General features: G+C 38.5%; 1 protein-coding gene across 1 annotated transcript in view; it reads left to right on the forward strand.

The window, feature by feature from the left end:
* Positions 1-24,727, forward strand: part of UNC13C (unc-13 homolog C) — a 774,694-nt gene that overhangs the window by 149,316 nt on the left and 600,651 nt on the right. The window contains exon 3 of the mRNA XM_082444694.1: positions 9,952-10,049. The gene's annotated coding sequence lies outside the window, so the exon portion shown is untranslated. The remainder of the gene's footprint in view (positions 1-9,951; positions 10,050-24,727) is intronic.

Genomic DNA, 24,727 nt, shown 5'->3' on the forward strand with positions numbered 1-24,727 from the left:
AATGGTATTTGGGTACTTAGAATGACTTTGAGTTGTTCATAGAACAGTTTTATTGAGAGGTTTTAAAAGTAAAGTGAGTGTACATACTCTACTTAGTCATTTGAATAGACTTACTCTCTCTCTTTCCAGCTGTCTTCCCTTCTGGATGGGCATACTCATGAGAACATGCTAGAAAGAAGGGGATTGTGGGGCTCCCTCATGGCTGAAGGGAAAACATAGGAGAATTTATATTTCCTTCCTAATTTCCAAAAAGGTTGATTGGCAGGTGGCAAAATATGTAAATTAATTTCATATATGTAAAAATTAAAATTCAATTCTAGTTACTTCTTAGAAAGCAATCCATAGGATTAGAAGACCATGTTAAATGCCTAATCAAGTGTCACAATATTCCTGGACAGTAGGTGAAGAACATTTTTTTCAAATAGTAAATAATGAGACATATTAAGCTTGATGAATAAATACAGCAGGTTACAATAAACACATACATCAATAGCTGTCTTCCTCCACTTAGCCTTGAGTTGGAGTGTTCTCTTGATCATCTCTGTCTACTCTCTGTCTCGGTGAGCTGAATTTATTTAGTGACCTGTACTACCTCATTGAGAGGAATTACACTAAGGTGTCCCACCAAAGTCAAGAGATTCACCTCCTCTGGTTTCCCCCAAACAGCTCCTTTGCCTGATTTTTCCTCAGTCTCTCAGGCTCAAATCTCAAGTCATTGTCACTGCCTTATACTTCCTCATGACCCGTATTCAATTACTCATCAAATATTTTCTCTTCTCTAAATCATTTCTAGCCATGTATTCGTTCCTTCCCCTATTGTCACCACCTTCAAGTTCTTATCCCTTTGCGACCAGAATACTGCTCTAATCTTCCAGTTCTGTCTGTGATAAGCCTCTCCTCTGAGCATCTGTTCTGCATACTACTGCCAGATTCATTGTCCTAAAAAATGCCTTGACCATGGCACATGTCACTCACTCCCTGCTCAGAAACTTTCAAGGACACCACATTGTATATGAAATGAAGCCTCAACTACTTAGTGTGGAAAAAAGAAACGTTTCCCAAGCACATCCCAGATTGCCTTTTTCAGCTTTACCTTCTGGTTCCTGACCCAGTCTCTGCCCCAATTAAACAGATTACTCAGAGTTTCCAAATCCTGAAATTTTATACAATTCCATAGTACTAAATTATTTGCATCATTCATTTACTAATGCATCATGTACTTTCTCATGAGATTTCACCTTTGGTCTTGACCTATAGTTTAAACCTATTTCGTTGCATGTAACTTGAAAAAAAAAATTCCTAGCAAGACTATAAACACATTAAGTATCTGTGTAAACTTTGGCAAGTAACTTAAAATTTCTGCATCTTAACTTTTCAACTAGAAAATAATGGCACCCTAAAGAGTATTGCTTCATAGAGTTTTCATGAAGATTAAATGAGATAATATAGATTAAGTGTCCAAGGAATACTGGCTACTCTTAATTGTAATTATGTTCATCTTGCTCACTAACTTGTATATAAAAGGTGAGTGCTCAGTAAATTTGTTTGCTTTTATATTTAATTTGAATTCTGTAATATCAGTTATTAGAGAAAAAGACTAGTAAGGGAAGGAGAGAGGCTGGTATACAAAGTAGGAAATAACAGCAAAACAGTAAAGTCAGAAGGAAAAATTCAAACCTCTACTGTGACTTAAGATAGTAATTTCCTCAGCAATTACATTTAGAACAAATTGGAATAGCTTTGGACACCCAAATTTTCTTTGAAATCAAAGGCCCTGAGATTCTCACATTCTTATGAGTGTTTTCCATGGTATCAAGAGGCAGCAAATACTAGTTATTTTCTATATTACAGAAGGTATGGGTTTCATGAAGAGTCTACCACTGTAAAATAGTCCTGAGAACAAGAAGAGAGATTAGCCTATGACCAGTGACCCTGATTTATTCTCATTGTTTAGAGGTCTGAGTTTAGGAGGCACTCAGTAACTCTAAGGTGAATGTCAGGATCTAGTGCCCGTGCAGCTCATGAGCATAAATAGTGAAAGGCAGAAGAAGTGTAGCTTCAAGAGAGGTGGAATACAAACAGTTAAAAACAGGGGAGTTGCCTGCCTGACTTTATCTAGGTCAGAACCATGTCACGGTATAAGTCCAGGTCAACTCCCTGTGTTGTGTCTTCCTGTTTTTGATCAGGGGTTCAGAGACTAAGTACTACTTTTTCAGTTTGGTGTTTCTAGTAACAGTACTTTCCTCATTGGCTCTATGCCCCATATCCCCCTTCATTTCCTTTGATCTTAATCTTCCCCTTTTAACTTCAGCTAATAATCTAGGATGCGGTCTACCTCTCTCCTGTTTAGTCCTGCGGTACACCCAACTTGTGTCCACAGTATTGGTCTTTACCATCCTGGCTTCTGCTTTATGGCATCCAGCTCCCGATGGATTCAGCAATAGCCACAATTATATAAAAAAGTCCAGGGAATTGCCAGTGGTCTTTTTCAGTTTTCTAGAAGGAATTCTTAGAGTATCTGTTTATTCCAAGATGGGAGGCAGTATGGGTGATTACAGACAGCTGTTTTTACTTGTAACATTTCATACTGGAGAAAAATTTCCCCCAAAAGAGCGAATGAAGAGTCTGAGTAAAACCTGCACTGAATTCTTTGATTGACCTTGAAATCTCTAAATTTCTCAATAATGATGGTGACAGGAAAGAATGTCAATTAAGAGGGCAAAGTGTGGCCAACTCTAGAATCTATGGAGAGAAAACTTGAGCCTGGCTTTGTAAGTTTTCCTTGAGAGTTACTGGCTTTTATATTACCTTCCTCTTAAGACCCTTGACACTATAAGCCTGGATTAATTTCTCTCATAGTCAGTTCCAGTTGTCTGCCCTTCCGGCCCTACCCACAAGCTATTATTTACTGATTTTTGTGTTTGGAATATAAAGCTTTCTTCCGTGAAAATGGAAAAGTTGTCTCTTAGAAAGCAGAAATTTTTAAAAGTCTACAAGATGTGACACAAATTTCAAATGTCAAATGTAATTAGAATTATAAGACTCTAGATGTGGTTTTAAAAAAGCTATAGGAGTACCAAGAGAGTACTTGTCAAAGTACTTACAATTTCTGGATGCCTATTTTTAACTTGTTTCTCAGTTAATCCACATATTTTCTCCCTTTTCATTGTGAACTCCAGCTCTTAGTTCAGTTATCTAAACTGCCTCGAGGACAGATGATTTACTGTAGTGCTTAATATCAGATGAAAATGGACCAAAAAATAAAGCCTGTTCATATTTTCTTGCAAAAGATGTGTTATGTGAATATTAATGAGTGATAAAACCAAGCAATCGGTAATCTAATGGAGAGATACTGTGACCTTCTTTTCATCGAGAATTTAAACACTAGCAAACAATTAACTAATTTGTTGCAGTATCTTTAGAACCAGGATAGATATAATAGATATTTATAGGTGATAATACTATTTAAACATTAAGATATCTTATGTTTGCAATATTGTACAAAATGATATATATTCATTGAGATGGCATGGAAAATTCTCAAGGCTTCCCCTTAGCACTTTCTATATTATAAAATGTTAATTTATGCTTATCATAATTGGTCTTTATTTAATACTTTTTAATTATTTGAAATTGATAAGTAGAAACATTGGATGAATTGTCATTTTCTATTTAGTTAAATAGCACAATGCCAGTGACGAGAGATGGCTGTCTGTATAATTAGGATCCTAGTTATTTGGTTTGGGAGGTAGTAGAAATGACCTTTGGAATGTAAGTTAACCCCTTTGTAGATTGATTATTAACACCGAGGGAACTATTATGTCCCAAGATCAGAGACCTAGATCTCAACACATTATCTTTGTGAGGAAAAAAATTGGTCATAAAGAGAGATAGAAAAGAAATTATTGTTATGCAAAATCCATCTTTTTTCCCAGAAAAGCAATTCAAAACCAGCATCCTCCTGAAGGGAAACTAGAACATTAACTCCATGCCTGAAAGACAGTACACTTTTCATATTTCTGAGTACCAGCAGGTTTATCTTAATTACACTTTACTTAAATCACTACTGAAATTAGTCTGTGTGTCCTGAGGCCTCAGAAGGTGGCTCTGGAAAGAGGTGGGGCAGGAGTGTCACAGACAACAGGAGAAAGTCAAGCTTGGGTTCAAAACATGTCCACAAAATGCACATTTCAGAGATCCCAGCACACCAAGGTGACTGTGTTTACATTCTCTCTTCTTGCTATATGCCTTAGGCTGCCTGAGGGACAGCTCTTGTACCTTCCTGATTGAGAGATGTATATCCTGCCTCTTGAGCAGCTGCCTTTGTCCTAATTAGACAAGCTATACAACATTTGTAGTCTAGGAGATTCCTTCTGGGTTAATTACAGAGCTGTGAGCAGCTTTTGCAGAAATGAAGCAAGGTGAGTTTCAGACGAGATGTGTCTGTGGGGTTTTAATGTGTAGTGACCTGTGCAGAGGACAGACGACTTGGCTTTTCTGAACCCTCTCTCCCTCACCGTCTAGTCAGGTCTGAATTTCAAGTGCTTTTCTCTGCTATTCTTCACAAGACTGTGAGCTCCTTGAGTGCAAGGCTTGTGCCATTTTTATCCTCACTGCAAAACTGGTATAATGCTTACATATATTATTTGCAGAGGAGAGAAAGAACTAGTAAATGAAAATGGTTCTGATGTGATACAATACAGCAATTTCCTGTGTTTGAGATTATTAACAATAAAAGATAATGGCTAAAAGAGTTTTTCTTGGTAACTCCTCTCAAAAAGAGGGGATGATATAGATTATGATTATTGATCAGAGAGAATATTCCAGGCAGAGTGAACATTGTGGGTCAAGAGGAAATAACAAAGTCATGAGAGAAGGACAGCAAGCTGGTTTTGCTGCTACTTAAGAAGCCTTTGGGCAGTTTGGTAGGCTCTACAGAGGGAATGTGAAAATGATAAGTAGAGGACCTGCCATCAAAAGCTCTTACATCTATTGGGAGAGGGAAACTTAAACACAAATTATTATACAAAGAGCGAATTAGGGGTAGGCTGCCAAAGTCGTGAATGTGAATGTGGGCTAAGTATGAATTACAAATGGAAGGAATGAATGATAAGACTCCCCATTGCAACAGTAATGGTCTGATGAGGAGGAAATGAAAGTACATTCTATTCAAGCAAAAGGTAAAGAGATATGTTGGCAGAGACTATATGGTGAGGAGTGGGGCTGTGGGGAGGTCTGAATTTCATGGAGTAGGCATCAGGGAGTCACTTTTTGGTGGAAGTGGGTTGGAAAGAAAATACTATTGTTTATTGCTTGCTTAATTAATTCTCCCTGTTTATTCTGATCTTACAGAGGTCAGGGACTGTTGGTGTTTTGCCTACCATTGTGCACCCCAACTTAGTACAGGTCACAACACATAGCTAGTGTTCGATAAATATTTGTTGGGTGAATGAATAAAGGGCTGATATCTTCACACTGTTAGTATTTTTTAAAATTTTGACTTCAAATCGAAATTTCTCAATAGATTCCTCTTGAATATATCTTTTACTTTTCCATCTTCACTAGTAGCCTATTCTGTGTAAAACACCATGCAAGTACTGGGGTTAAAAAGAATTGTCCTTCAAAGAAGAGGCTTGGAGCCTTATTATGGAGAGAAGACATAGGCAGGTACCATGCTTGGTGTGAGTAGAACATTAGAGGATAAATTGAGCTGTTTCTCTAATGTCAGCATATTGTTCAATATTTTGGAATCTGTTGAATAAGTACCTTCCCTCCAAATTGTGATCAGATATTTCTCACCTGAACACTATGGTTCAATTTGCATTTATCAATGAAGGCAAGGTTATGCAACCTCAATTACAGTCTTGGAAAACTGTCAACAAATTCTGATTAACAAGTACTGCTTAATTGTTAAAAAATATTAGGTAATCTTTCTGGTTCCTGCCTGAAATAATAGCCTGGTAAGAAATTCAAGGATAAAAATACAAAAGTAAATAATTAATTAATCATTAGTCCAAACAGTTCCTAAAGATAACAGGGAGGGCAATAGTCTTAAATTAAAACTGTAATTCCTCATGCTTCACCTATTTTGCCATTAAATTTATAGATTTCTTCTTTGGCAAACAGGGTTTGTGCTTTGTTTATTATGCAATATAAAACCTGTTTTCTTTTTCTTTTTTTTTCTTTCTTTTTTTTTTTAACTGTTGAATACAAACACAACCCAAATACAAACTAGAGGGAGGATTATTTCTGACTCTGTGTTCAGATATTCCTTAATTTATGCACCATATAGGTTTTCAAAGTATCTGCAAGCTAATATCAATGTTAAATTCTCTAGAGAACTAGCTTTTTGTTTTCTGGAAAATTGTGCTAAATATCTTTGTAAAGCAAGTATCAATCCATTGATTTACTTGCTTTTTAAGTATTAACTTATATTGATGCATAACTGGACGTTTTTTTGAAAACAGTGACAGCATGGTCACTCTATCCTGTTTTTAAAAGGAGCTGTCCTAGGTACAGACGTGTAACACTGTAATACCCCTGCATCTCCAGTTTGGTGGAGGTCTCTGGAACTGTCATGATATGGAAATCAGGGGAAGAATTGGGCTAAAATGTCTAAGACCATATTCACGAGTCTTTCTGATTCTGAGCACTGTCCCTAAGCAGGGTAATGACGTAGGGATTACTTAATTGGGGAAGAACACGTAAAGGGAGAACAGACCAGCTTGTCCAAAAGGTAAACAAGCCATGACAACTCTGAGTATCTCTGCCTCCTCACCTTAACCCAATTCTCCTTCCTTTCCTCCTTCCTTCCTCCCTTCCTTCTTCCTTCCATTCTTTTCTTTTTCTAAATTTTTTTTGTCCATCTCTCTATTAAAACATGCCTGTTTTGTGTCTCATTTCCTTAGTTATTTGGAATGTTTTAAATTATTCTAAACATGTAGATAATTATTTCATGTATCCACAGAATCATCTATGAAAGCGAGACCATGAATAAAGAATAAATAAAGAATGATAGAGCTTTCAGGAGAACCCAACAAAAGATTAGGAAGTTTAATTGCAGAGCAGGAGGACAGGGGACTGCTTTGCCCTCTGCTGGCCATGAAATTGGTGACAGAACTCTAGCTTCAATTGGAATATTCATAGTTGTTTATAAGGGGTTTATTGGAGTCATACCCAAGTGTTATATAATAAAATTTTAGAGTCTTTTATTTTTAAAACTTTTCAGTAATGATATATGTACATATCTTTCTTACCTCATACCCTCTTGCAAAAATTGTAAGTTTTCTTTGTAGTTTTCTTTTTATTGTGTAAATGATTTAAGTTGAACATGTAGACAATGAAAAAAAATAGTTTAAAGAAAAATAAACTAGGTGTGTTAGAAGTAACAAAGGACTTTTTATTTATTTGGTAAGATTTCAGGGCCATGAAGTTCTTTTTTTTGGAAAAACGGAAACAAAAAACAATACAATCCTTATCCTTCTACCCCCAGAGTACTGATGCTTTAATTGTGCATCTAAAATTCTTCCAAACATCCAAGAAAAGTACATAAGTTAGGTTGCCTCTGTTAGTAACATCTATAGTCATCAGATTCTTTCCTGAAAGTTGTGGTAGATCAGCTAAGACCTGAGTAATTGCCTACTTGAGGCCTCGAGAGAGTGGGGCAGAAAAGGTGAACAAAGATGAGGCCAAGTTGTTGGGAACAAAAAATGTACACTTCACAACTTTGTATATTTAGGGCTAGGCATTTCTGGGCCCCTCAGTTCCAAGGCTCAGACCATCTGTCTGAGAGCTCTATCAGATGCTAGGAAACCTTTCACTTAGAATAGTGTTCCATATTTGGACACAGCTAGGACATGAAGAATCTATCTTAGAGATGCAATTTCTAATAATGATCCATCAAGAATTAATTTCTTAACTTCTGTACAATATATCAATACAATGCCTTTTCAGTAGAATATTTACTACATCTATATTTAGTATATTCAGTAGTATATTTAAGTGGATAATCAGCCAGTTTAAACTCAAATTATGTTCTCCCTGACATAAGTATTACTTTTTATATTTTGCCAATTATCTATATAAAAAAGTTATATAATGTGAAGGCTTTGGAATTTCATATTCTGTATTCAGATGTAGACACTACCACTTTCTAGAATTGTGGTGTTAGGCAAGGTACTGAATTATGCCAGGCCACGGTTTCCTCCTCTGTATAGCAGGAATAGTATAGTACATTTTTTAGAGGATTGTTTCCATGATTTAATGAGATAACTTTTAAAATACTCAGCCTAGTGCCTGGAACAGAGCAAGCAAATATTAAATGGCAACTACTATTATTAATATTTGTTACCCATTAGCTGTCTCTGCTACTTATGATATATTGTGACTATAAAGAAAATATATTTTGTAGACCTGGAGTCACATAACCTGAAGATCAAAACTAGGGCATATTTAGGGACAATGTGGAAACCTGTGAACTGGTGTCTGTGCCAATCCAGGAACCAAGACTCCCTTCAGCTGAGGGCCGTTCCAGGGGTTGACTCAGGGGATGTGTACCTTGGTCCTGAAGGTATCACGCTCTAGCATCCATTATAGTCTGCCCTGTGTGCCTCTCAGACACTCTTGCTTCATATCTCAAGTTAACCATCTGGGATAGCTTGCAGGTCTTTTATCCCGGGGAAACGTACATGAACAAAGTTATTGGAATGAGCTAGAGCCCTAGTAATCGCAACTGCCCTCAAGACCACAGCCCATCATCTTCCTCCTACACCTCGCATTTTAGATGTCTCCTACCAATGGCTAGTACTTCTGCTGGTCTAGCTGGCTTACCTCCTGGGGTGACCCAGATTATCATCCCTGAATGATGTGAGACCTCAGTCATCTTGCCATTCTTATCCATTTACCATCAAATCTGGCAGGCGATTGTGAAGAGTTTCCTCAGTGGCTTATCTGGGTGCCAGATGTGTCCCTCCTTGTTTGCATAATGTAATTTTGGCCCTACATTCTCCTAATGATCAGAGTCAATTCCTCCTGCCATAAGTTTAAAGAGAACAAATGGAAACCATATTTTAAAACTTCATAGTTCTTTCACTGTGTGTCCTAATAGAAGCAGTCCCACTCTTGGAGTCAGATGCTCTATAATCAGAGAAAACTAAGTTGTAGGGATGGGAAGTACCAATATTCCACCTGGGACATTGAGAGTGATAATAAGCAGGGCCACTTCTTGGTTTCCAGACCCATGTATTCTATCTACTGGGGGCACAATACCGTGTGATGGTCATGGATTCAGAATATATACTGCATTCTGAAGTGTGGTACCCCACTCCAGCAGGGTCTCATTTTTAAGCTGGCACTTCAAATGTGTTTTCAAAGGCTATTATTATTACAATTGTTAGGCTGGAAGTTTCTGGGTTTTGATGTGGTATGTCATGGAACTAGTGGAGTCCGTGGTAAGGAGCACACTGCTACACAACTACTACTGTAAAGTAGTCCCCTTGGTCGAAGATGAAATTATGTGGGTGAGAAGGGCAAATTTATATCTGCAATTGTGTTGATTCCAGTAAGTGCAGCCCTGCCCTTTCCAGAGTAGAAGTTCAATGTACTCAATCGCTACCAAATGACTAATCGATATTCCTGAAAGACGTTTTATCAGGTACTCAGCATTGATCTCTCTTGCTGGAGGGTTGGGCATTCATCAGCAGTAGTACCAAGCTCAACCTTGGTGAGTAGGAGCCCATGCTGTTGAGTCCATGCATAATCTCTATCTCAACCACATTTGGTCAAATTATTGTTTACTTGCTTATTTATTGCTACTTCCATGGTGAATGCTCTCCGGTGGCCATAACATGCAACTCAAAAAATTTCACACTTTGAGCTCTTTCCCTCAAATCCACCCACATGCCTCTTCTGTAGGTTTCTTTGAACCTGATCTTCCAATTTTTCTTCTTGCAGGCTCCTGTGAAATCAGGCAAGCAATTCACCACTGCTCATGAGTCCACGTATATTCTTACCATGGGCCACTTCTCTTTCCACACAAAGTGGATGATCAGGTAACCTACCCCAAATTCTACCTGTTGGGAGGATTTTCCCTCACTGCTGTCTTTCAGTGCCATGTTGAGTGGGATAGTGTAGCAGTAGTCCATTTTCGTGGACTATCCACATATTGAGATACCCACATACTAGACAACTTGTCCATGCACTAAGTTCAGATATGTTTTTCTTCTTCCCTTAGCCACTAACAAGAGATGTCTTCCAACAGGGAAGTAAACACACTCGCACACTCACACATACATATACCCACACACTGAGGGAGAGACACTGGTGAATAGTAGTGAATGTCCAAAGTCTATGTCATGCAGCTTACTTGTGCCCTGTGACCCTGGTCCTGTCTGATAATCCCAGATATACCATTTCCATTTTTCAGTGGATTGCTATTGGGTTCACCCAATCTTATGATTTGGTGAGTGAGACAGAACTCAGCTCATGATAGGTAGTTCTGGCAGCATGGTCAAGTGATGCCACATGCTCAAGGGCTCCATACATATTTGGATCCAGTTGCAGATTGAGAATTTCTAAAAATTAGTATATAGGTCTCCTCTGCAGATGTCATGACCTTTCTCCAGAATCCAGGGGTCAACATTATCATGTTGGGGTTCATCATAAATTCCACAAGGTAAGTTTTTCACCATGGTTGTCTCTTTTCATAGGGTCCGAACTATGTCAGTCTTTCATATAGCATATGAGTCAGAGTAGTATTCTCAAGTATGGGTTATATTACTTCCAGAACCTGAAGAGACTACCACACTTTGGATGTGAGAGACACTGATTTATTTTTTCCTTTGGAACGAATATCAGGGTATCCTCTAGACTACTTCTGAAAACTACACTGGTTTGAGCCTCTGAACCATGATAAGGTTAATCTATCTTTGGAACTCATGTGTTTTATCAAGGCCTTCTTGTTCAACTTCTTGTTACTTTTTGTTCACTAGATCCAATTAACAGGAAGCCATCAATGTAGTGGACCAGTGTGATGTTCAGAATATGCAGATGGTCTAGGTCCTGGTACATGGTGAGAAAATGGCGGTACATGGTGGTTCATGATGGGAAAACACAGTCCAGGGACAAGATTGTACATGCTTGTCTGTCCCACCTGAATTTGAACTGCATCTGAAACATTTTCCTTTTAAGGATAGAAAAGAATAAATTTGCTGGTTCAATGACCATATACCATGTATCAGAGGCTATGTTAATCTACTCTAGCAAAGATACCACATCTGCACACCAGCTGCAACTGGGATGACTACTTTTTGAATTTGTGGTAGTTCACTGTCATCCACTAGGATCTATCTGGGTTTTGTAGGGGCAAATCTAGTGAACTAAATGAGATGAGTTGAATATGGATATGATGGAGACAGCCATCACTTAAATCTTTAAGGGTAATACTAAACTTTGCATTCCCCAAGATGTGATAATGTTTTTTATTTACTCGCCTTCCCCACTATGATAGCTTTAATCCCACAAGCCCAGGAATCAATGCGGAGGTTCTGCCAGCTACCATATGTGTTCATTCCAGTTATGCATTAAGACTGAAGGAATTATCACTGGGTGAGTCCAGGGATCCAGTGGACACACTGAGATTCATAGCTGAGCTAAGTACATTTAGTACCTGCTCTCATATGCTCCTACTCTGAAAGAGGGTTCAGTTCACTTAGTATTGATGCCAACTCAGACTGTATCTCACAGTCCTCAAAATGTCTGGATATTCTCTTTTCCCCAGTGTATGGTTATACAGGTAAGGCCCTTTGTTGAAGGTCTATGGGAATCATTACCATATTCATTTGTCATAGTAGTGGGGTCCACACCTCATGGAAACCTGGCCTCTCCTTCAGTCACTGGGTTCTGGATTTGAGTACTGGCTCTGGTCCAGAAACTAGGCAAGAGATTTATCTTCTTACTGGGGAAGCTGTCCTCAATTCTCTGATCACATATCCATAATTTTTTTCTTATGTAAATTAAACAGTATCTGTGGAGAGGTGTGCATCTATCTTGCTCTAGGAACTGCATTCTCTTAATCATCTCTATAGCTCTCTCTGAGTTGCCTCATGGCTGCCACCCCACCACTGCAGCTTATTATGATAGTTTTCACCCACTTTGTTTTTGATAGTTCAATGCTACTACCTCACCTCAATTGTTTGGGGATCCTATTATTGCTATTGTTATTTGAGCCTAGTTCTGTAACATCTCTGGCCTATAGAAGATAGTCATCACTGAGATACTCAATGATGCCATTGGAAAACTCACCACTGCATTACTTATCTCACTGATAAATGATGTGTTTGCCTGTGGAAAAGTTTTTGGCTGGTCAGTTCCTTGGTTTTATATAGTATATCTACTCTAGTACACCCACTTCTTTAAGACTTACAAACCCTTTTTCTACTGTGTGCTATACTATTTCTACTTGGTATAGACCATAACATTTTCCAAGCCTCCAAGAATCACTGTAAAGTTGTGTTAATACTGCCTCCCATGATCTTTGCCAGGTGTTAAATTCAATATCATAGAAGATTGCTTCAATAGCAATAAATTCTTCCCTATCTAACTTTATATACTTCTGCATGGATCTAGTACTCACAGAATCCAGTTCATAAGTACTCTGTCAGTTCCTATATGTTCCTGTTGGTGTGTATATGTTGGTGAGGTCCTTCAATTTCTTCAACATATTGTCTTTTTGCTCCCTTAACAGAGTCCAGTTTTATTCAGCGGGATTATGTTATGACTTTTCCCTAGTTATCGGTCTTGAGGTCCATGGGAGTGTTTTTGGTAGATCTTGATGGAGGGTGCACAGATTTTCTTGCAAGTCTTTAAGCAAGGGTGGAACACTAGCTACTAACAGGGGGAAGAGGCCACTTTTGCAGTCTCAGAGGATCCAGGGGAATCTGAGGATTAAAAAGTTTCAAGTGAATCAACCCAGATGTCCCCAGCAAATGACTCATAGTCCCATTTTTTCCCAATTAAGGCCCGAAGCTTGGCACAGCCAACTTGCCTAAATTGAGAATGAAACCTTCTCTGGCTCTCTGCCACTCTTATGATTAATTCCTGGGTCTGATGCTCAGCTTTTTTCTGCATCTGCGGCAAGAGGTGAGAATTTCTTTATCTGGTGACATGGATGTCTGCTGTCTTTACATTTAGCCTTAAATTGTTGACTTATCACTCTAAGCCTTTCAATGTCTTTCTCTACTGCATTAAGAGGCCCCAGCAACAGCTATTCTATTGCACAGTGCTAATCACTTCCTCTCCTCAACCTCTAAAATGCTTTAAGATGTTGTACATACAAGTTCATCTCCTTCCACTGGTATCACACCCTAGTCTACCACTAGTGAATATTTTAACAACTGGCCTGCTGCACAGTACACCATTGGCTATCAGTTCTCTACCTGGCATCAGTGACTGGGCCCTCATTTCCAGTCCAACAGAGAGGATTCAGGTAAAATATCTCATTTTAGAGCTACTTCCTCAGTACTCCCTTCATACCAACTTTTTAAAGTCAGGTTTCCTGGGAAACAGACTATGAAACAGAGATACGTGTGCAGAGCTTCTTTGGGGAGAAGCTGAGCCACACTGCATTTGCATCAGAGGCCTCAGCCAACCCTACAGGAACTGCTGATCCTAGGATGGCCTCTGCGTTAAAGCAAGAGGGCTAGGCATTTGGGTGCCCATGTCAATTAGTCATTGCATGTGGGCTGACCCAGAGGAGGGGCAATAACCCCTTGGCCTCTGCCATTCTCGGAGAGTGACTCAGCTACGTGCCTTTGGCATTTGGGTGAATGAGTGACTTTGTCCTGGAGGGGTGTTTGTGTGGCATACCACAGCTATACCATACCTTTCCTTTAATCCTGAGGGTAGACTTGGATGGGAGGTTGGAATGCAAATATTATAGACGAGATTACTTTGATTTTAATATCAAGGACATGCAGAAAGTGTATGTGCTCTGGGAAACCCCTTCTGTGTTCTTCTTTTTTCTACAACACAGCAGTTGACTCAGAAGGCTTTCTCACTACTAACTTTTTTAAGATTATTTTTAGATTATATTTTTAAATGTATTAAAAATTAGCAGATTGTGGTTCCTTGTTGTCAAAGATCATCTCTCTAATTTCCTACATCATTGCTCTGAGTCTTTGCTTTCTAGCTGTCATCAAGTCCTAAGGAAAGGGTCTGGGCTGAGTCAGGGGGCCAGGTAAACACAGGTACAACCAGAGACTGAATCTTAGTGTATTATGGGAGGGAGGAAGGGCTTACCTTCATTTGTGAACAGGGGCTTTTGAAAACTTGAATTTCGATAGACATTGTATATTGTACGTCTGTGGTTATTTGAGATATAAAAATTTTTGTATTACCTTCTTAGAATAGAAGAAGAAAATAATAAATAGAAAATAATCCTATTTTCTTATTTTAATTATACCAGCAACTAGACTTGTCATAGATCAAGTTAACAACTGCTTCTCTGGTGATTACTTATTCCCAGATGCTGTTTGAAGTAAGAACTGGCCAATGCTAAGCATGTTTTAGTTTTAAACTGAAGAGACTTTCCATGTATAATTTAGTATTCCATAATAAAAAATATAAGAAATTTTTAAAGAAGTGAACTTGTTATGTTGAATGCTTTATTGGGGGCATGTATTGCTTATCATTATATAGAATATGCTCTATTTTTGCTGGAAAAGTTAAAAGATGTCTTGCTATTAGGCAGTTTGAAATAATTTATTTATAGATTTACTTTAAATATACCCTGTGATATAGGAAAAGGATGAAATTGCCCCTCTATTTAATGAAACACTAATTTTAATTTTGCTTATAATTGCCACACCCATTCTGCTTGCATGCTCTAAAGCATAAGAAATTGACTTTCACCCAAAAGTTAGAATCAAATGAAGTTCCATTGAATGAGGAGAATTGCACTGAATCTCATACTCTCAAAGGGGAAGGGAGGGAGGATGCTAATTATGTAAGCATCTAAGTTTTGCTCTGTTGGCAGGCTGTACGACATTCACTAGAATTTCAAATTCTCACTTTTACTACAGAATAAGGACACATCTAGAGTTATGTACAATCAGCGAAGTGAGAAGAACAGCTAGGAAGTCACATCAGTAGTTAAGTGTAAAAGTCTGTGGTGAGGATTAAGTGAATGTATGTTCTTTAATATATTCTTTTTTTTTTAAACATCTTTATTGGAGTATAATTGCTTTACAATGGTGTGTTAGTTTCTGCTGTATAACAAAGTGAATCAGCTATATGTATACATATATCCCCATATCCCCTCCCTCTGAGTCTCCCTCCCACCCTCCCTATCCCACCCCTCTAGGTGGTCACAAAGCACCGAGCTGATCTCCCTGTGCTATGTGGCTGCTTCCCACTAGCTATCTATTTTACATTTGGTAGTGTATATATGTCCATGCCACTCTCTCACTTTGTCGCAGCTTACCCTTCTTTAATATATTCTTTAGGGTACAGTATTCTTTAGAGTACAGTGAGGGGACATTTTAGTACCTCCATAAAAATGTTTAATTTTTTGTGGATTTTTATTTTCTAAAAAAAGGTAAAGACTTCAAATGAACATGGATGAGGGCCTGAACCCAGGCAGTAGCTCCTGGAATGGAAAGGAGGTGTGGAGAATGAGAGAAATAGTCAAGTTTAGGACCAGAAGATTTAGAACCAGTTAGAAGTTTGGGGCAAATAAATAGAGGAAGTAAAGGTGAACCTGGAGTTCTAGTCTGTATACCTAAGAGAATGTTGGTTTTGCTAATTAGTACTGTACAAGAAATTTAGAGAACTTTGTAGTTTATGGATGAACTTGAATTTGAATATGTTGACTATTGAATTCAAATATTGAATTTGAGATGTTAATAGTCATTCAGACCAAACTGATCAACCAACAAACAGGAATTAATGCAAAGAAGAGAAGCTAGATGCAGACATACTAATTTGGTAGTTAGAAGAGAGGGGAATAAAAGATGTCTGAAAAGAGGAAGAGAGACCAGCAAAGGACCTTGTTAGGGCCTCTTTGTAAAGAAGAACACACACTTATTTACGCTAGTGTCTCACCATCCCTTAGACAAAACTCATAATGGCCCCAGACACAGGCCTAAAGAGCAATCAGAAACACAGGATCTGCTCCTTCTGTGGCCCTGTGGTCTCTTATTTCTGCTTTTGATGACCTGTCTGCATGCTTTTTGTTGTTGTTCTGAAAATATGTTTTCACTGCTCAGTTTTTCCAAAGATCAAAGGTTGATTGGTCAGGTCACAACGTTATATCACTTTCTTGTTGAAATGCCTGAAAAGATCTGACAAAATCTCCATGTTCCAACTCCCAGTTCCCAAGATAGAAAAGCTAATTGGCCCAGTTTCCATCATGTAACCACTCTGGTCAAAATAACTGTATCCAGAGAGAGGCTGTGTTGTCGTGGAGGTGTATAGAATGATGTAAAGAAAGGCTGAGTGGTTACTGGTTTCAGATGCAGCAGAGAGGTTAGGGAAGGTTAAGGTTTTGTACCAATATGCCCAATTAAAGAGAAATTTTAATAGAGTTCTGGGGCCGGAACTGGACAGCAAGAGGTTGAAGATGACCGACTCATGAGGAAGTAAACAGCAGGACTCCTCTGAGGTAGATGAAAGGTACAGTAGCCTGAGGAGGTAACAACATTGAAGGAAAGCTGAAGCCTGTCTTATGTTTTCTATTTATAATAGGGTAGAATATAAACATGCTTATTGTTTAGGTTGGATAGACCCAGTAGAGAGAAAGAGATTTAAGATACAAGCAAGGGAAGAGAGAGTTGCTGGAGCATGATTCTAGAGGTGGTGAGAGATGATTCAATCAAGAGCACAGGAGGAGATATGACCTTTGGAAAGAAGACATCCTTGTATCATAGGATGTTCAGTGAACATTCAGCGCTGAAATAAATCTCTCTCTGAATACTTATCGTGGTTGTTCCAACTGGGTGACGTTAAACCTCTGGATAACTTCGATCTGTTCTTAGTCATGGAGGCATTTCTGTGTCAGCTAGATTTCCAAGCAGGTATGAGAATTGAGGTCTGGCCTTTGTGATGAGACTGGATGTCAAAAGAACCTTTATTCCCTAAACAGGATGTGTTTCTGTTTAGATTTTTATGTCTTTGAGTGCACAGCCCAACTGATTTTTCAGTACTGCATGGTCTAAGTGGGGCAACCAAAAAAAGTCCTAATTTTCATACCAAATTCAATTAAACCAGTTTCCACCTTTCCAGGTAATTGATTCTCAAGTGCTACTTCCATTATCAAAGCACATGCTATATTTTTATTTATATTTATTTATTTAATAATTTTTTACTGGAATGAGATTTATAAACAGTAAAATACATAGATTTCAAGTTTATAATGTGGAGAATTTTTAAAAATGAACATACCTACTATCCCAATTAAGATAGAGAGCGTTTGTATCACCCCCAAAAGTTTTCTCATGTCTCTTTGAAGTCAATCCCCACCCTTCATAGGCAACAACTTTTCAATTTTTGTTGTCATAGATTAGTCTTGCTCTGACCTTAATATAAATGGAATCGGAGAGTATTTACTCTTTTCTGTCTGGCTTCTTTGCTCAACACGTTTTGAGATTCACGTGTAATAGTGTTTCATTCTGTTTTTATTGCTGATTAGTGCTCCACTGTTTTATTTTTTTTAAGTTTATTTATTTATTTATTTGTTTGTTTATTTATTGGCTACGTTGGGTCTTCGTCGCTGTGCGCGGGCTTTCTCTAGTTGCGGCGAGCAGGGGCTACTCTTTGTTGCGGTGCGTGGGCTTCTCATTGCAGTGGCTTCTCTTGTTGTGGAGCACGGGCTCTAGGCACGTGGGCTTTAGTAGTTGTGGCACGCGGGCTCAGTAGTTGTGGCTCGTGGGCTCTAGAGCGCAGGTTCAGTAGTTGTGATGCATGGGCTTAGTTGCTCCGTGGTGTGTGGCATCTTCCCGGACCAGGGCTCGAACCCATGCCCCTGCATTGGCAGGCAGATTCTTAACCACTGCACGACCAGGGAAGTCCCACTATTTTAAAATGCTGTAATTTGTGTATCCTTTCTCCTCCTAATGGATATTTTCCCACCATTTGGCTCTTATTAATAAGGCTGCATAGACATTCTTATACAAGTTTGTTTGAGAAAATATGTCTTAATTTCTCTTGGGTAAATACATAGGAATGCAGTTGCTGGGCCGTAGTGTAAGTGTAGGTTTAATTCTATAAGAAAACTGCTAAAGTTTTTAAAGTGATTATATTCTTTAACATCGTCCTGTTTAATGCATAAAAATTCTAGTTGTTCTACGTACTCTCCAGAATGTGGTATGTAACCAGGCTTTTAAAATTTTATCCATTTTTCATCTGTATGAAATGGTATATCATTTTGGTTTTTAATTTGCATTTCCTGATAATTAATGCTATAGAATACATTTCCATGCACCTACTGGTTAGTTAGAAATCAGTCTGAAATTGTCACTGACTACTAACCCATTGTATTGCTTTTAAGGATATGCACTTGCTATTACAGTGAATTTTTTAGACAGATCAAAAGCCATAAAAATGAGCAAAATAAGCTAGCAGTGCCTAATCATTTATGAAGAATACTTTGTGAACAGATTTTTATTGAGACACCCAAGGTGCAGAGCTCTTTAGATTTCATTAATTAGGTATGTGGACATCTGATCAGTGTACCAATTTGCCAGCAATAATCATAATTTCTTGTTAGAAATATATTCAGTGTAATTTTAGCATAAGGCATATTTTTGGCTGAAATATTTTATGGTATAGGCAACTCTTGTAGAAATTCAATAATATCTTATAAATTTGAACCTTACTTTTTCGGAATGTACGATAATTACTTCATCCAAGAGGGTATTAAATTTGTATTAAGAACAGGATAAATCCTCTCCCCTGACACCCTACTAACATTTAGGGCGAGTTCTGTTTATGGTTGAACAGATTAGTGATAGTTCATAAAATATTGGTACATTTTTCATTGCTTTTTTTTTTCCAATGAAAATTAATTAAACGACTATTAAATATCAGGCACCCTGATACATTCTATTAGGGAAGACAGATGCAAAAATGAGAGATTATATTACCTCATGCTGTTGCTATAATACATGTAGTGCAGTGTAGTATAGATGCGTGTGTGGTTCCGAGAATGTATCTATGGTGTCCAAGTGGGCTCATGATACAGACAGAGGGACACATTAACTCCTGCCTGGACCATCAGAGGACTTCTGCAGGGTGGTATTGACCTGGACCTAGAATCCAACTTGCCAAGTAAGGAATTGAAGACACTCTGGCTGCCTTCATGAGTTTTGGCTTAAATAACATTTTGTTGAAGTAAGGGAGAGAGTGATAAAGAAGAAAGTGGATATTAATGAAACCATACACTATGCCTCACCAAGAAATGTGACAGTTGTGTTCACTCTCATTATCACATAATCTTATACATCTTGCAAACACCCCTAGGACATAGATAATATAATTCCTGGTTTATATGTGAGGAATATGAAATATCTGTGGTCTCAATCCCAGTTTGAGAAATGTTAAAATGTGAAAATATGCATGTCTTAGAATCAATAAAATACAATAAAATCATTGTTACAAGTTTCTCATCCACTCCTGTAGAGTATGTAACATTTTAAAAGAAATAACTTTTAACTGTATATAGCAGTACACATTTTTTATCTTCCTCACAGGCCTTCAGAATTAGTATGATTTTTACTCTACCTTGAAAAAACATTGGGCAATTTGCACTCTAAATGAACACTCTAAAAGAGGGGCTTGTTACAATGGGCCTTTCTTTGCTGTCCTACAGTCAGGAAGGGAATGGGGGTAGAGGAAAGGTCTGCTCAGATTGGGATCTTACTGTTATTTATTTAAAAAACCCCAATAACTAACATTTCTGAGTACTTCTGTGGTTCTAGGCGCTCCTCTAATTCTCTCTTACTTAATCCTTACAGCAACATGAGGGAGTTGGTACTGTTATTTTCTCATTTGTCAGATGAGGACACTGAGGAACAGAGAGGTTAAACAATTTGCTCACTGCATACAGCTAGCGTGAAGCATAGCCAGGATTCACTGTAGGCGGTCTGGCTTAAGCCTCCATCCCATGCCCCACCCCTAACATAATGAATAGTGTATGTTGGAGCTCAGCTGGGCACCAAATGGAATATGCCTTCTATTCACCAAGGACAGAAGTGCTCCCTGATAGAACTGATGTCATCTTACTTGAACAGTGTGCTGTGTATGGTTTGGGAACCACACCTATATTGTTCAAATTCTAGCCCCATCACTTGAGTAAGTCTTGAGTAAGTCATCAGGGTCTTTGAGTCTCAGTTTTCTTGTTTTTAGAATGAGGATAATATTTTACCTTGTGAGGATTTTTTAAAGGATTAATCATTTAAAAATATTGAAGACAGAGTGATGAAGATAGCAAAAAGTGCTTGGGAAGCTTAGACGGGGGTGTGTAATTTGCTCTCACAGGGATCTGAGACCCTGCCTTGGCACAGGATGCTAGGCTGGTAATGTGTCCAACCAACCTGGTGGGACAGAGACATGGGAAACATTAGAATTAGTGGCAACTTTTGCTCCAGAATGGTGTTTTTCCTCAATGGACTTCCTTTATACAGCTTAAGTGCCAAGTAAGATTTCCAATACATGTCAAAATTGCTCATAAGATTTTCTTACAGAAACCTCTTTTAATGTCAAAAGACTTCCTAGCTCCAGAAAATTACAGACATTGACTATAGAGAATCAAGGTCAAAGTCAAATCATTTAAGGATAGAGTTAGATTACTACATCACAGAATGTTGCCATGGTAGGAAGATGCCAGCCCTATGGATGTGATTGCTTTAGAGGAAGGCAACACAGCACAGGGAGAAAAACAGTGAAGTTGGGGCAGGAGACTGCATTTTTGTTCCAGCTCTGCTGTTGGAACTCAGGCAAGTGTTTTGACCTTTCTGGGTTTTCATTTCGTGTTGTGCACAATTTGAGGATTAGTGCTGTTTGAACTGTACTCTCCAAGCCCTAGGAACCTGTAGAGGGTCTGTATGGGCTGTAGCTAGTGTGAAAGCAGCAGGTAAAGTAAGACTACAGCGCTGCTTCTTTAATTCAACCAAAGGGGCTCTGCTTTGATCAGTTGTATTCATTGAGTTTCCACGTCTGCTTTAGTTGGGGGGAAAAAAAGGGGTAGTGGTGAGTTGTGAGGATAAAAACCAAGTAAACTAAAACAACTTGTCTCTGAAATGACATCATTCTAAGTTGCTCATCTGTAGCCAGTGTACCTGTGCTCTGCTCTCTGTACATGTCGGTGGGCAGAAGTTGCAAAGACTGAAAAAGACCTAGTTCTTATTCTCCAGAAGTGTGTTCTCTAGCTGGAATAGGGCCAGGCCATGGCCAACACAGTAAGTGGGCAAGACTTAAAGGCTCCTCAGTCTCTCATATCTGGCCCATCCTACTACTTGTCTCCTTTGGTGGGAGACTCTCCCCGACCCCATGCTCTTCTGTGTTCTCTCTGTTCTCCCTCCTGCTCTTGAGCAATGTTCTCATAAACCTTTTATACCAAGATACAAAGTGATACCTGCCTTAAAACCTTGGAGCCCCTTGGTGAGATTTGCATGTCAACAAAGACCAAATCTTAAACAAAAGTGATAAAGCTCTAATTATAGCTTCTTCTTGAGGCAGGTGTTCTTCTTCAAACATGTGACATAGGTGACCACTTTTTTCTCTAAGGTTGGCTATTGTGGGCATAGCAGTAGAGCACGGTGTTTATGAGAAAGGATTCTGAAGCCAGTCAGTTTGGGTTGCATTTCTAGCTGCATCACTTCGTAGCTGTGTCTTTGGGCCAGCTACTCGGGTTCTCAGTTTCTTCATCTGCAAAGTGGGGATCAATAACAATACCTACTGCAGATATTATAAACAAATATTAATGTAGTAATTTCTACAAAGGACTCAAGACAGAGTACAGCATATAATAAGCATTAAACAAATGGAAAAACATGTACAAGAGCTATTTGGTAAATAGTTCAGAAGAATGATGAAAGACTAAATATCATGGTTTAGACTATACGGGATGTATGAAAAAGAAAAGATGACTAAGTAGTTAAAGAGACTATTGCAGAAAAGATTAGTCTTGATCTGTCTTTTAAATGATTGAGGCCAGATTAGCTGGAGGACATTCTAGGCAGGGTGAAGAACAAGAATAAAAGCAACAATGGAGGAATAAGCTTAGTGTATCCACGGAACCATGAAGAGGCCTAGAATAGAGAGTATACAGTAGTCTGTAGCACGAGAATAAGAGGAAAACTATATTTAAGGGAGGTTAGATGGAAATCAGTTCATGGGATGCTTTGGAGTGGCAGAGGATATTACTTTAGGAGGCTAGTAAGCTATTGCAATATTAAATATCTAGAGTAAGGAGAAGGTACATTATTATTGTGAAGGAACCAAGTTTTGGAGTCAGCAGACCCAGGCAACTACTTTAGCATCTATGAGACTCACCTTCCCTAACCATAAACTGTGGATAATATCCTCATAAAGTTACCAAGAAGATCAGTAGTTGATACATACAAAAGTACTTCGTAGGTTCCAAAGAATTGGAATAATTACAGAATTACAGAATTATTAGTACTAGATGTCATTGTGCACTCCTAAACCAAAGTAGCAGCAATGGAGGTGAGTAAAAATGTAGATGGGCTGTTGTTTGATGAAAAAATTCAGGAAATATCTTATTAGCTAGAAAAAAGGGGCATGAATCATTTGGCCTTCATTCTTGGGGAAATGGGTCTTTCTATTTATTAAAAAAATGATTTATTAGCTTAGGATAAACCTCTTAAGTTTGCTCATTTTTGTTGAAAATATTTTCACATGTATTGGTTTATTGTTTGTGCCTTAACATAAGGCGAAAAATGAGGAGTTCACAAGGACATCATTTCAGGTGTTATCGTGTTTCAGCAATTTTCCTTGTCATAGTCATCCCTGTGACCATCAGTTACATTAGATATATAATTCTTTTACTTCTTCATATAAAAAGATATATAAAACAGTGATAAATCTGCATTGATCCAATAAAGACATTCTAGGAGATGTTTTTAAAACTTGATCTTTTTATTTTCTTATCTCCTGCCTTGTCCCAGCTACTCTACTGGTCCCTCTCATCAGCTCCTTGTGGCTATTGGTGTGACTAGCTTTCCCTTCAATTTCCAGCTCCCCAGGTTTGTTACATTGTTGTGTTTTAAGGATCCTGCTCATGGAGTTTTGCGGTCAGCACACTGGCCAGTGCTGTTTTCCCTTGGGCCTTCTGGCTCCAATGAGCTGCCCCCGTGCGTGGTTAGGTTTGCTCTGTCTCTGCAGCAGCACCTCTTCATTCCCATCTGGTGGGAAGTTTCTTCCGGTCAGCTGTTTTCCAAAGCACCAAGAATTTCCGGTTGAACAGATATTTGGTGAACCATGTTCATATATTTCTCTGATTTATCTTTGGAAAAACGTCTCTTAAACCAGCAGTCAGAGAGTACAGGGTATTTACTGCTGAGGTGCTGTAATGAGAAACAGAGGCTTTCTTGCTCTCTTCTGGTGGGGGATCAATTATCCTCCTAACAGGGTCCTGGATGCTTAACACAAAGTCAGTGCCAACAAAGGAGCAGTTAAGAGTGAGATTTCCCTACTGGGCTGGTAGCAGGGATTAAGCAGATAGTAATAAATAGAAGGTCAGAAACGCAGGTGGCAAGCCTGAGGTTCCTACACCAAAGGAGGGAATTCAGGTCAGAGTCAGGGAGTGTGAGGGAAGCATCATGCTGAAGTAGAGAGGGCGGGACTTGGGGAGGCGACCTAGTAGGGCTGTAGCACATCATGGCTCTTGGTCTTCTCTCTCCCTTGCAAGTTAACATCTAGATACCCAGTTCACCTATTTTACTGTATTTGATAAGGAACTTAAAATTGTTTATCTGAAAATACTTTAACTTAGTTTTGGTAATGATTTAGCAATAAATTGCTGACTGTTCAAATGTTCATTAGCTCTTTCAGCCCACAATGACGCCTACCATTATAGTCATACTAAATAGCTCTTTTACAAAATGGATTTGTTAACATACAGGCAAAAAATATTTCACTCCCCATTGAACCCTAATATGCGATTTGGAGTTGATACACTTGCAGTCCAAATCTGGGGCCTGGAGTCAAGGCTGTGTTGCTTGTTAACTGCATATATTAAGGCAAGTTTCCTCAAAACTCTAAACCTCAGCTTCCTTTTCTGGAAAATAATACTACTAATTTCACACAATTATTATGGGAATGAAGTGAAATGAGGTAAATTTCAGAAAATTACATACGCAGTGCTTGGCACATGGTAAGTAATAATTAAATATTATTACTAAGGCATCTCATAATAGTCTAGTAGTTTAATCTTTTTCAAAATCCTCCTTCCCAAAACTTTAAATCTTACCCCCAAACTTCATTACTGAAAAGAATGTGGGGCTGTATAATTAAAGGTAATACAGCTGGAGGGTAAATATGAGATTTTGAATTCAAGTAAATAATCATGTGATGATAACATTGGTCTCCCCATCCCTCCTCAATCCCTTCCCCTCCCACATACCTCATACTGATGCTGATTTTGTCCTGATCTGGGCTGCTCCCATTTTTAAAAAAAAAAGAACTTTAGAGAGGAGAGTAGGTATGTGGATTT

This window comes from Balaenoptera physalus (assembly GCF_965194825.1).
Source record: "Balaenoptera physalus genome assembly, chromosome: 2".
NCBI classification, from domain to species: domain Eukaryota; kingdom Metazoa; phylum Chordata; class Mammalia; order Artiodactyla; family Balaenopteridae; genus Balaenoptera; species Balaenoptera physalus.